Source organism: Eretmochelys imbricata, chromosome 6 (assembly GCF_965152235.1).
Source record: "Eretmochelys imbricata isolate rEreImb1 chromosome 6, rEreImb1.hap1, whole genome shotgun sequence".
Classification (NCBI taxonomy): domain Eukaryota; kingdom Metazoa; phylum Chordata; order Testudines; family Cheloniidae; genus Eretmochelys; species Eretmochelys imbricata.
Genome location: NC_135577.1, coordinates 40,335,531 through 40,348,016, shown reverse-complemented (window position 1 = coordinate 40,348,016; position 12,486 = coordinate 40,335,531).

Genomic DNA, 12,486 nt, shown 5'->3' with positions numbered 1-12,486 from the left:
AGGCTGAATTTGTCTGTTAGGCCTTATCTACACGCAAGTTTCACCAGTATAATTTTCATTTAAATTTTAGCTTAGCATCCTCCTAGAGAGAAAAAACTATGATGGCAAAGTTAAATCAACTCCTCCCCCTCCCCGCACCCCCACCCCGCCCCGCCCACCTGGGGAAGAACTGTTAGATATCCAAAGTTAATTCTGTTTGGGATTGTATTGAAGATGTGCTATCTGTTGAAAAATTCCATGATTTACTTCGAAAAACAATGTGGTGCACTTTATTCACAGATACATTTTAATCTCTTTATTCATAATGGCTTTTTATCTTGTTTATAACATTTCGCAGTTTTTAAAAGAACTACAGGAAAAGGTTATATGAAAACAGTAAGGACATTTGTGGAAAGAGAAATCATGTTATAATTATGCTATCTGAGCACAATGCAATGACGCAGTTAAAATACAGTGTACAAATAATTTGTAATATAATAAACATTTTGTATGCCAGCAGTTGCAATATAGTTTTTCCAACAGTGATGTAAAAGAAGGAAATAGACTTTATCTACCAGTTAGAGCTGCAGTCTCATCAGAAGTATGTTGATGCAATTTTTACTGGAAAAGACCTAGCCTGAAAGTGACTTCTCAGATCTGCCCACAAATATTTAACATTCTTTTAAATAACATTTCCATGTTAACATTTTAGGATTTTGTTAATAAGAAATGGTGATATCCTGATCAATGTCTTGTCTTCAGATGTGTAAATCATTAATTAAAAAAAAAAAACCTCTTCAAATTGAAAAATAATACTGAACTACATTACAGTATATGTGCTACAACACTCAATAATCTGTCTCTAATATGTGTTCTTTGTAATTAACTGTAGAACAGTAACTTGAGGTGGATAAGGGGGTGTGATTTGTTAAATAGTGGTTTTTTTTCTGAAGGAACTAATTTATCTGGGTTTTGCAAGAAGTCTGAACACAGCAGAAATGTGAACAGTATTTGTATCTCATCATGTCTCTGTAGCATTGAATGGAAATCCTATCTACTCTGTAAAAATGGGGAATGGATCCTAAAGAACCACAGTGTCCTTGTGCATATGACACAGCTTCAGAGTAGCCGTGGCCACAGAATGGTTAGGGAGAGAACATGTTCAATATAATATCAAAAATAAGAGTATCTATGCACTCCGGGATCTATAGCTCCCTTTGGGCATGGTGATTCCTGAAGATCAGAAAATTCTGGGGTTACAGCAGCTTCACTGTTTTTTGTTGCTGAGGATCACTGAACATCCAATTAACGTAGGGAAATGATATCCGTTATACCTCATACTATCCCAAAATAGCCTGTGAATTAAAACCTCCAATTACCACTATTCTCTATGGCCACAATAAGCCATATTTATTCTTGGAGCAACTCCATGTAAGGCAATGGAATTACATCAGGCTTCTGTTTGGCAGAATGGCTTCTAGTTATCAAGAGTGTGCATGACATGACATGTATAATGTGTACCAGCATGTTACATGTCACTCTAATATATTTTGAATGTATCCTAATGTAAAATTTAAAAAGCAGTATCATACAATACACTTGTTATAATATGGTCGCAATCAAATGGATTTTAACCCACTTGTACACTGATATACTGTAGCCTTATTATAAGGATGGTGGCATTTCACACTCATTGTAGTCACACTGTACTGGTATAGATGCACAAGGCAATGGTGGGGTAGGCTCATTGTGTTCAGTGTTGTGTTCGTCTAAGTGTTCACAGGGTAACATCCTTTATTTACACCATGGAACCCTAAAGAATCCCTAGGGCTGCATGGACAACACTGTAGGAGGAATCAGGCACATTGTCTGCACCAGGATTTTTGCCTTGATAGGGATTGCATTTCTGGGCCTGAAGAACTGTTGGAGTAGAGTGCAATGGGTCCAAAATACAATGGGGGAAAAAATCACTCACACAGAAATACCATGTATTCTAAGCATTCCAATATATTTGTACCCAGTATACTACCCTGGCTCCAACCTGTCAGATCAAAGACTATTCCCACTACCCCGCATGCCTTTTCTTTTTTTTAACGTTTGTGCCAAAATACAGCTTTTGGAGTAAATGATACACACTGTTCAAAATGTGTGTGGAACCAGATCGTTTGTAACCAATCCTCTGCAATAGCTCCAAAGAAAATTATTGGTGTGTTGAGCAATTTTCTCAAATGGGTGAGAGTTCAAGGTGAAATGTATATCAGCATTTGTGTTATTTACAGGTAGTATTTTGTGTGTAAATGTCCTAGCAGTGCCAAACACTGCCAATATAGCTAACGGTCAATCACAATTTCTCTGCCAAACTCTCTCTTCCAGGAGTTTAACCCATGGTCAAAATAAACCTTTGCTCTCGGCTGAAGCTTGATTCTTGAACTGTGAGCCCAAGAGTGAGATATTTGTTTTACCAATTTACAGAAGTACGAAGTTGTTTTTCCATTTTTTTTTTAAATTGTAGGAGTGCAAAAACAGAACAATAGATTTCCTTGATTTGAATGCTTTTTTGAACACTACATATCTAATCTGACCAAACAATACAAAGCCTTGCTTGTGAAATGAGATTTATAAGTTTTTAGCTTAGCATATGTACTGGGTGCTCATTTGCTATTTTAAAAAATGAATTTTAACAAAGATGACCAAGTAATTGGTTTTTGAAAATCATCCCTAGCTACCACTACAATAGCTCTGCTGGGAAATGACACAAAACTAATTCTGGGCTTAATGCTGTTCTCACTTGCACCAGTAACTCCACAGAAATTAATAGGTCGGATCCTTCTCCCTCGCCCGAGTATAGTGGCTTTGTACTGGTGAGGCAGTGCCAAGTAGTTAGAAAACTACCCTAAAGATGCAGCTGGTGAGGTCCCTTATATAGGGAATCCTCGTACAGTATAAAGCCAGTGTAGCATAGATGCCTTGGTGGTGGTGGGACAGGTGCTGACGGGGCCTAGACTGGGTGGACTGGAGTGTGCTCTGTTACAGCTGCTTATCATTAGCCATTATAAGCAGATGTGAATTAAAGCAACCCTTAGGCCACCAGCCAGCCAGCCTGCCTCATAATCATGGGGCAGAAATGTAGTTTAGCACCAGATTTTTAGAAGTATTTAGGCACCTAAATTTAGTATTTAGAAGGAGATAGGTGCCCAGTGGGATTTTCAAAAGTCAGTAAGTGCCTAATCCCCACGGAAGCACCTAGGTGTTTCTGAAATCCCACTAGGTGCCTATCTGCAGCTTTAGGCCCCTAAATACCTTTAAAAATCTGATCCTTAAAGCCATCTTTGCTACATCAAGCTCTCCGCAGGCATGGCAAAGGATTTAGCCCCAAGCAGTTACACTTGAGTAAAGCTGCTGAAAGCATCAGGCCCTGAGCTGCTAGTTTATCAAGTATAATAATAATATGTGGTTTGACTATGGTTTAAATACAATACAGAGATATTGTAAGAAACCTTACATTAGGTCAAAATAATGTTTGTTTTTAAAAGTGCCTGAATATAGTTTTCAACACTCAACTATAAGTTCCCAAGAAACAGTTTCAATCTATTATAGTCTGTAAATAATTAATAAATATGCATTTACATAGTAGATAATAAAGACTCCAAAGGAGTGTAAATGATACAGAAAATTGTCTCCACTGAGTGACACATTTACAAAGGAGATCAAATTCAAGGATATGCCTTAGTTTGCTGTAGCTGAATGCATTTCTATGCCTGTAAACTGTTCTCAAAACACTATGGCATATAATGTCATCATTTAAAGTCACACACCTGTGGCATGGAGCACTGGATTTAGCAGACTCCAATGGGATAACGTGAAGAGTGCTGTGTACATGATTTCTTTTAAACAGCTCCTTCTGACATATGCTCTTAGGCTCAATTAAATGACTTACATTTTCAAAAAATGGATATTTTAGCATAGATCACATGGACCAGCAAAATAATGCAGCCTATGCCAGCTGATTGACCAGGACCTAAGAAGCCTGTCACCACTGTAAAACAGCAAGTGGCAGGATCTCTTGATTCTTGTAGTGCATGGGATCACAGGAAATGTGGGTTAACATACATTGGAAAGTGGCAGCACTATTGGTTTGAACAGAGCTGTTTAAAATTAGTTTTATGTACTTTTTTTTAGCGGAGCATTTGTTCCCTTCTTCTTTTTGTTTAAAACCCCCCCCTCAGACAGGAAAAATCTGAGCGTAGGTAAATTCTGGGTGTACACACTATCTTTGGCCTTGTCTACATTCTGAACTGTGAAAAGTGCAAGAAACCACTCAAAGTTAGTTTCCATAGAACTCTGCATGCCACAGAGTCTGCAAATATTTAGTTTTTTTTCCTCTGACTTGTTCATTCAGCCCTTAGCTAGTATAGTACCAGAAACACAGTAGCATCATTGAGAATAACAGTAGTGTCCAAAAACTCAAAACCAAGATGGAGCTAGCTTTTGGATGTGAATGATAGGTCAGAATTCAACAACGCAGCACCGTTAGCCCAACTTCAAGTAACATTTTCGCTATGGTTGTATTGTTCTCCTAAAAAGAGAAAATGGATACAGCATCAAAGGTTCTTCAACTTTTTGCTTGATATAACACTTTACCTGCTGTAGACACGTATTTTATAATTCTGCTTTCACACGAGTGTAAATCAAAAGTAACTTCATTTAAAACACTGGTATAAAATTGGTGTGACAGGAGAATCAGGCCCCAAAGGTAATGTATATATTAATTAACTGCTGTGATATTCCATAGATCAGTGTCTTGTTTGCTGAAGCTTGCTGATGTTGTGGTAGAAAATGCATTAAAAGACAAATATAATTCTATTCCTCCATTGAAGCCATTGTCAAAATTCCCCCAATTTTTCAAGGGAGCAGGCGTGAGCCCTTGTTTCCATCTGTTTAGGCTGGATGGTCCTGTGGTTAAAACACAGGTTTGGGAGCTGGGAAATCTGAGGTCTGTTCCTGTCTTTTCTACAGCCTTCCTGTGTGACAATGAATCATTTCTTGCTAAGCATCAGCTTCTCAATCTGTAAAGGGAGGGGAGGGGTGTGATAATATTGCCTTTCCTCTCAGGTGAGGTGTAATTCACTAATATTGGTTAGGTATTTTGAGATCCCTGGGTGGAAGCTGTTATAATAGTACAAAATGTTTATTGTTGTGAATTTTTTTCAACTGTACAGGAGTCTCCAAATTACCAGATGTTTTAAAAACATTGGAAAATGCAGTTATTTAAAGGGAAAAACTCCACCTGAGGCTGTACTCATATATGCTAGGAAGGCTTTCCAGTATTAGCTTCTAAATTTTAGAAGATTTTCCTAAGATAAATTATTAACTACATAAATTGCTTCCTGTTCCATGCAAATCAGCCTACTTTTCAATTAAAATGTATTTTTTGCATCTTTGAGTTATCAAAAGGACTAGTCCTGCATATGATGAAAATAGTCGTTTTATCTTGTTCACAGCATGATTGCTCTTCACTGTAAAAGGTTGTGTAAATGAAAATTGTTCATAACTTCTCAAGCCAATTTGCCCATTTTAGATTTCTGAAATCAAGAAAAGTTGCATAATTAAGAGTTTGGGCAGCAATTTGTTAGACAAAGTCTAGAGACTAAATTGAAAGAGAATAATGACTATTAATACTATACTATGCAATTAAAATGAAATATCCAGGAATTGTATCCTTTTTGATTAAAAACATGACATGTACTAATGCTACAATTATACATATCATTGACAAATAACCAGTTAACATGCTTGGGTCATTACAAATGGATTTGGTTTCATTCTGAATTGTAGCGTGATTACAGAATAGAAGCATATGGTTTCATAGAATTTGTTTTTAATGTTAGTTGATTTCGCTAAGCTGAAGTTGTACATGTTCTTTCTTGGCAATTTTGGCAAATTAAATAAAACATCTTAAAACATGCTTTGCTAACTGGTGGTTGTTCCTGATGTGTCCTTTTCAACAGATGAGATGCTCTGGCTGCCTGCTGGAGATTGTATATTATCATCATTATTGTGGAGCATGTCTCATTTTTCTCCTTTTGATTACTATTTCGCGTTCTGTCTCACCCCCAAAGTAAAGCATGTAACCGAAACAGTTATTTGCAGCATTTTATATGATCTTTTGAAATATGCTGCTCTAAAGTTTAATGGTGATTATGCAGCTCTCTTGGAATCGCTAGAGCTTCCAAGGGCATGGAGTGACCTCCTTAGGTCCTGATGCTCCCCTCACATGTAAAAACTTGAGTGAGGGAGAAAATAAGGCTAAAAGAGCCACATGTTGGAGTTTTGCTCTTCCCTCCGAGGAGGAGGTGTGTGCAGCCTTGAAGTGGGGCAGGAGCACAACGGCCAAGCATCACAGAATATAGGGATGGCGTGTAGACCCCGAGTCTCCTTTCTGGAGTTTCCCTCTCAACTTGGGATCTTTGTTGCAATTGGCTACTTCCCTTTCAGGCAGGGCCAGAAGCTGCAAAGGAAAGTAATTTACTCTTGCATGGATTTCTTTTCTTGAAGGGAACATGCAATGAAGAGGGGCTGTTGCCTGATAATATTCCCTTCCCGCTCGTTTTGTGGGACTCTTGACGTTGTTCTATGCAGCTGTTATAGCCATGTTGTCCCAGCATATTAGAGAGACAAGGGGGGGAACTGATAATTGCTTTTATTGGACCAACTTCTATCAGAGAGAGAGATGCACACAAGCTTTTGAGCTTACACAGAGCTCTTCTTCGAGTTTGGGAAACTAACTCAAAGTGTCACTGCTTAGTACAAGCAGTTAACACACATTTCAAGGGACCATTCACCTTGGTGGCATATAGAGGCTGGAACTGTGCCAGAAAGACCCAGGAGGGAATTTCCCCCCAGGACAGACACAGAATAGGGCCATTAATGGAGTCCCAGTAGAGGACACCACTACAATGTTTCTGGACTGTAGGTCAGACTTTGGGAGGCTGCTGTAAAAAATTAAATGACACCTGGAGTTGCTCTATTTTTATGCTGTGTTATTTTTTCAGCCCATGTAGTGGTGTAGCATATATCTCCTTATGTAAATCAGTGGTACTAAACAACTGACTAGTCTTATTCATGACTTGCTTCAAGATCTCAACCTGTCCTATCTACCAGCTCCTAGAAATCATGCTTGATCTATTGATTAGTGACTCCTATTTGCTATCAAGCCCAGTCTCCAGTTATCAACCACCTTCAAAATGGCCAGTTTTCCTAGAGTTAAGGGATAGCTCTTAATTTCCTTGCTTTTAAGTATGGATGCTAGGCCCTTCGCCCAAAGTTTTCAAAAGTCAGGTGACTAAAACTCTGCACACCTCTTTGAAAATAGAAGCGGTACTGGTATTGTAACGTACTGGTTTTGGATTTCGTATATCAGCTGTTCCAGGGTAAATTAGAGTAGTTCTAGTTTAAGACTGTTTTACTCTCTAATGATCCCTTATGGTGAGGTCAGGCCTGTGTTTGGAACATTTTGTCATAGTGAGCTCAGAAGAGGAAGAGATTTGAAAGCTGGTGGACATGGTTGCTTGTTGCAAAGTACTTTAAAATACAGCTCAAATGTTTTCTTGTCTCTGAAGTCCTAGTATCTAACTGTTCCACAAAGCAGCCAAAGCCGCTTCAGATTTCTGAAGTGAAATAATTAACTGCATTCCATGGAGGAAACAATGGGTATCACTATGGACACACACTGCTTTCAGAGCAATGGGTATCATTGATCAACCCTGATGTTGGCTGTGGAGATGTCACAAGCTGCTCTTTGAGAAGCCTTCCTTGTTAAAAAGCTGGAAATGAAAGGGGACACCTTGCTGACATTTTGAAAACTTTGCCCGTAAATCAAATTGTTGCTTTCCTGAGTGCAGTGCAGATGGATTGGTTGATTCACCAGAGTGCTTTACAAAATTGGTCTGAGAGGCACAAACCTTTAAATGTCTAGTTACCTTTTCCTAACTAGTGTCTGCATCAGGCAAAAACAATTTAAACACGGTGAATAGTAAGTTGGTATTCTCTTCCCAGTTCGTATATTTTTATGATATCTATAAAGGAAATCAATAAACATAAGGTTTGCAGATGCACTAACTAGTATAAAGAAAGAATGCACTATATGCCGCCATAGTTGAGAAATTATTTGTAACAAAATCCAAGGAAAACAGGAAAGAAAAATAGAAAAATTTTGCATGTACAAATAACCATTTTTATGTCATTAATGTTGGTTGTTTTGTTTCCATGGGTCATTAATGCAATTGTATTCAAACTGTAGGAATAGCATATGCAGTTTATGTGCACACACACATTGCAGGCAAGTGCATGCCTACAGTTCTGCAAACGTCCTTATATTTCCAAGTTCGATTAACAATTATGCTTCATTTCAGTGGCAGATTGTGGCAGAGGCCCATTTGTGGTTCACTACTCCATATCCAGCAACTCTTGTCAGTCCTTGCATGCTCTTTACACCTCACACATTGGTGTCATGATATTTATTTAAAAGGTGATAGGTAATATCATTTAAAATCTAACACCACACTGGTCATTAATGACAGAATGTTTGTAAGAAATGTTTGTAACAGCTTGGTAGGTGAAATTATGGATACTCTGACATTATGTCCTGAAGATTGTAAACAGACAAAGGTGACAAACCAGGTTTCTTCCATATGAAGGGGAAAGAAAATATGGTGGCAGCTGCCCATACAGGAAAGGGGGCTCTGGTTGGCTGCCTTCGTGTCAGCAAGTGGCTAACCTTCCTGCAGCTGTATAGGGGAGAAAGGTGTGACCCTAAGAGCATCCCAGTGCCAGAGGCTCACTGTTATCAGGTAACAAGTTTCAGCTGGTCTGATGGGTTCAGTGTACCTCAATTCACTATGGTTATAATCTGTATCATTGGAAAACCAATAACTCGCTAACCATTCATATTCTTGCATGATGTATGCCCAGGGTGTACAAAAACTTATGAATATGCTAGAATTATATTTTTAAAATGTATTTGACAAGCAAGGCAAAGGCACAGTCTGTCTTGGACAAGGTCTCATGTGTATTTGAGTCTTTGACCACCCAGTTTTCAGGCAACAACAATGAAAATCCATTTTTACATATTAGGTAAACAATTCAACCCAAGTGGGAGAGGAGACAAAAGCATGAGAGAGAAGCTTAGTCTGACTTACTTTTCAAAGAATACGTTGCAAAGGTTTACTATAAAGTTGGGGGGCAGCTGAGGGACCTGAACTTAAAGTGATAGGCAGTTGAATCAACTGATTGTATGCAATATTACTGCATTATAGAAGTGTATATAATGAGGTCTTTTTTTGAAAGCCAATAACACACCGGTGATTAACACTATAAGGAAATAACACAGTGCTGGTATGCTTTAAGGTCTGTGGCCAAACAGGGAGAAACAGGTTTCCTCCCTGTCACAGGGTCCACTCACCATGAGCAGTACCTCCTGCTGGCTGTTCTGGGGATTAGCTCTGCCAGCTTGCATTGTCTCCGGGGAGGTCTTCTCCTATTTTGTCTTACCCTGCTCACTCCTGGGTCTGCAGCTTCCTCTCTGTGGCTTGGCACTCCGGCCAGGTCACTAAAGTCCTCCCCTTCCAGGGAAATTCAGTCTTTCCAGACCTGCTGGCTGGCACCTACAACACCCTTGCCACTCTCCAGTGGCTGGTAGGTGAGCCCAGGCCCACCCTCTACTCTGGGTTCCAGTCCAGGGACCCTCAGCTCAGCAGTTGGGGGCTTTCCTCTTTGCTCACTGTTCCTTCCCTGGACTGCTTCTTAACACGCTTGGTTCCCCTTCCCTCCTTCCATCTCTCACACCACAACCCATCTCCCTTTTCCCAGGGAGTGACTGCTGCCTGTTTTTCTGAAGCCTTCCCCAGCTGCCCCTACTACAGCCAGCTACCTGGCTTTGCACAGGTGATCCTGTTTCTAATTAGTTGCCTCCAGCCTAAAGCTCCCCTGCTTGCAGTCTAATCCAGTGCTTGCTAGGATAGTGTGGGGAGTTCACTCCTGTACACTCCCAGACAGGAGATAAAGTAGCTCTTTACCTATCTCCTATGTAAATTAAGAATTGTGGAAACAAAACAATGGAAGTCTCATTTACATACAGGGTGATAGGACACCGTCATCCTGCCTCTTGAAACAAAAGTTATTGACCTTTGGAAGATACAAGCAAAGAAAAAAGCCATCTTTGACATCCCTTGCTACACAGACACAAGGGAACAGCTCTTGTAAGCTGAGAAAGATGGGCCCTTCAACCAAGGCGGGGTGTTTGAAGTCCCTGAAAGCTGAATATAGGTAAGAAACCATCTTGAACAAAGTCTGTATTTTGCTAGATTAAATTCTTGTCTTCTAGATATGTTTTCACTTTTATTTGCATGTAACCCTTTCTAACTTTATTCCTTTTACTGGGCATAATCATTTACCTCATTATGTCCTCTTAATGCACTTGTATTATTTTAACTGTAAACCAACTCTCAATGCTGGAGTTTGAATGTAAGGGTGTATTCACACCAGCTGAGTTAATAAGCTATGATATGCTTTTGTGTCTTCAGAGGAATAAATGAACCCTATTATTTCCCTGAGCTGTCCTGGAGAGTGCTAGACACTATAGAGCACACCATTTTGGGGAAGTTTGGAACGGGACATGTGTTGGGGTCACCTTGCTGGTTAGAAGCCAGAGTGGGGCTGTGAAGGTGTAGAGAGGCTGCTGGGGTCAGAGTGGCTGAACCTGAGGGGCTGTATCTAGCACACAAACATTTCAGCATGTGACTTGCTGGCTGGTTGTGAGCATCCCAGGCTGGGAGCTACAGTAGCAAAGCATTGTAAGACACCCAGGGTTGCAGGACAAGTGTTGACACAACCCCTCGCTGGGCTGGATTGCATCCTGAACCCGTTTCAGAGTAGCAGCCGCGTTAGCCTGTATTTGTAAAAAGAAAAGGAGGACTTGTGGCACCTTAGAGACTAAAACATTTATTTGAGCATAAGCTTTTGTGAGCTACAGCTCACTTCATCGGATGCATTCAGTGGAAAATACAGTGGGGAGATTTATATACATAGAGAACATGAAACAATGGGTGTTATCATACACACTGTAACCCGGTGACCAGATATTTAATAAAATATCCCCCATTTCCCTTATGTAGTTGCTTGACTTTGTAATTGATGATTTATACATACTGGGCCATGTTCACCTTTTAGTGAACAACATAGGCTCCATAGAAGTCATTGCACTACAGCAATGTGTCCTGCTATGTTTAATAAAGTTGTAACTTTCATAGTCTCATAGGAGCACTCATTTGAGGGAAGGAAGGTTGACAAAGTAACCTAATCCTTTGAAAAGCGAGTGCCTGTGCTCATAATATGTCTTTGTCTTTATCCTCAGCACCCCTCTGAAAGGTACTTTTATACCTATTCTTCAAATAGTTTCTCTGGGCCTTAGTTCTCTAAGGTCCAGATTTGTAAAAGTGTATAGGTATTGCTCTGCTCATCATTGTAAGGCACTCAGTAGCTTAATGGGGGGGAAGGATCCGAATTTACATTGCACTCTCCATCTGTATTTGGCCCAAACCAGGGAAGCTAATGATCCCACTGGCAGACCAAATTTGGTGATGAATCCTGGTCACGTGTCACCTGCGGCCTGTTGCACGCATGCTAAGGAGAAGTGGCCTAATCCTCACTGAGTCCGTGGGACTCCTGAGGGCTTAAGTCACTTTTGAAAATGGGAGTTAGCCATCGGAATCACTTTGGCCTTGCAACACTGAGCAGAACAATGCCTAAATATCTTTAACAATGTGGGCCTAACTGTATTGTCCAAGGTCACCCAGGAAGACTGTGGTGGAGCAGGAGTTGTCTTTCAAGTTGCAGGCTAGTGTCCCAGCTACTGGATCATATGTCCAGGGATATATTAAACCTGGAGGATTTGGTTGTTAAGACTTAGGTGCCTTGAATTCTGTGGTAATGGGTGTGACAGGACTGTAAAGCATAAACCTGAATTATGTTTAATCTTGATTCCATTGGTTTCACCTGTAATCGTTTCTTGGGGGATAAATATCCTAACCTTTGGCTCATACTGATTAATACAAGGTCTTGGTTACTAAAGTTCAACTCTGTATTTGTATGAAGGATGAGACCCTTGCCATTGCATGTATCACTGAAACCTGACTAGACAATATTGCAGAATTTGTTTTGGCACAGTTGGTGCTAACCAGATATATGGTGCAGCTTATATCTAAGGGAAGACAGGCAACAAGGTGGTGGTAATATGCTGTTTGCGTCCATCCCAGAGTTCAGATAGTCTCCTGTCCCAAAGCTGGGCTGAATAGTTTGTTCACTTTGTTAGTCCCAGGATGGAATGATGATGGGATTGGTTTTGATATATTAATTACCTTGTTGCACTCTAAAGTCCCGCCTTGAGCTGCTGTAAATATTGGTTCATACCGCCATCTAGTGGACATGCACCAAGCTTAAAAAAATCTGTTA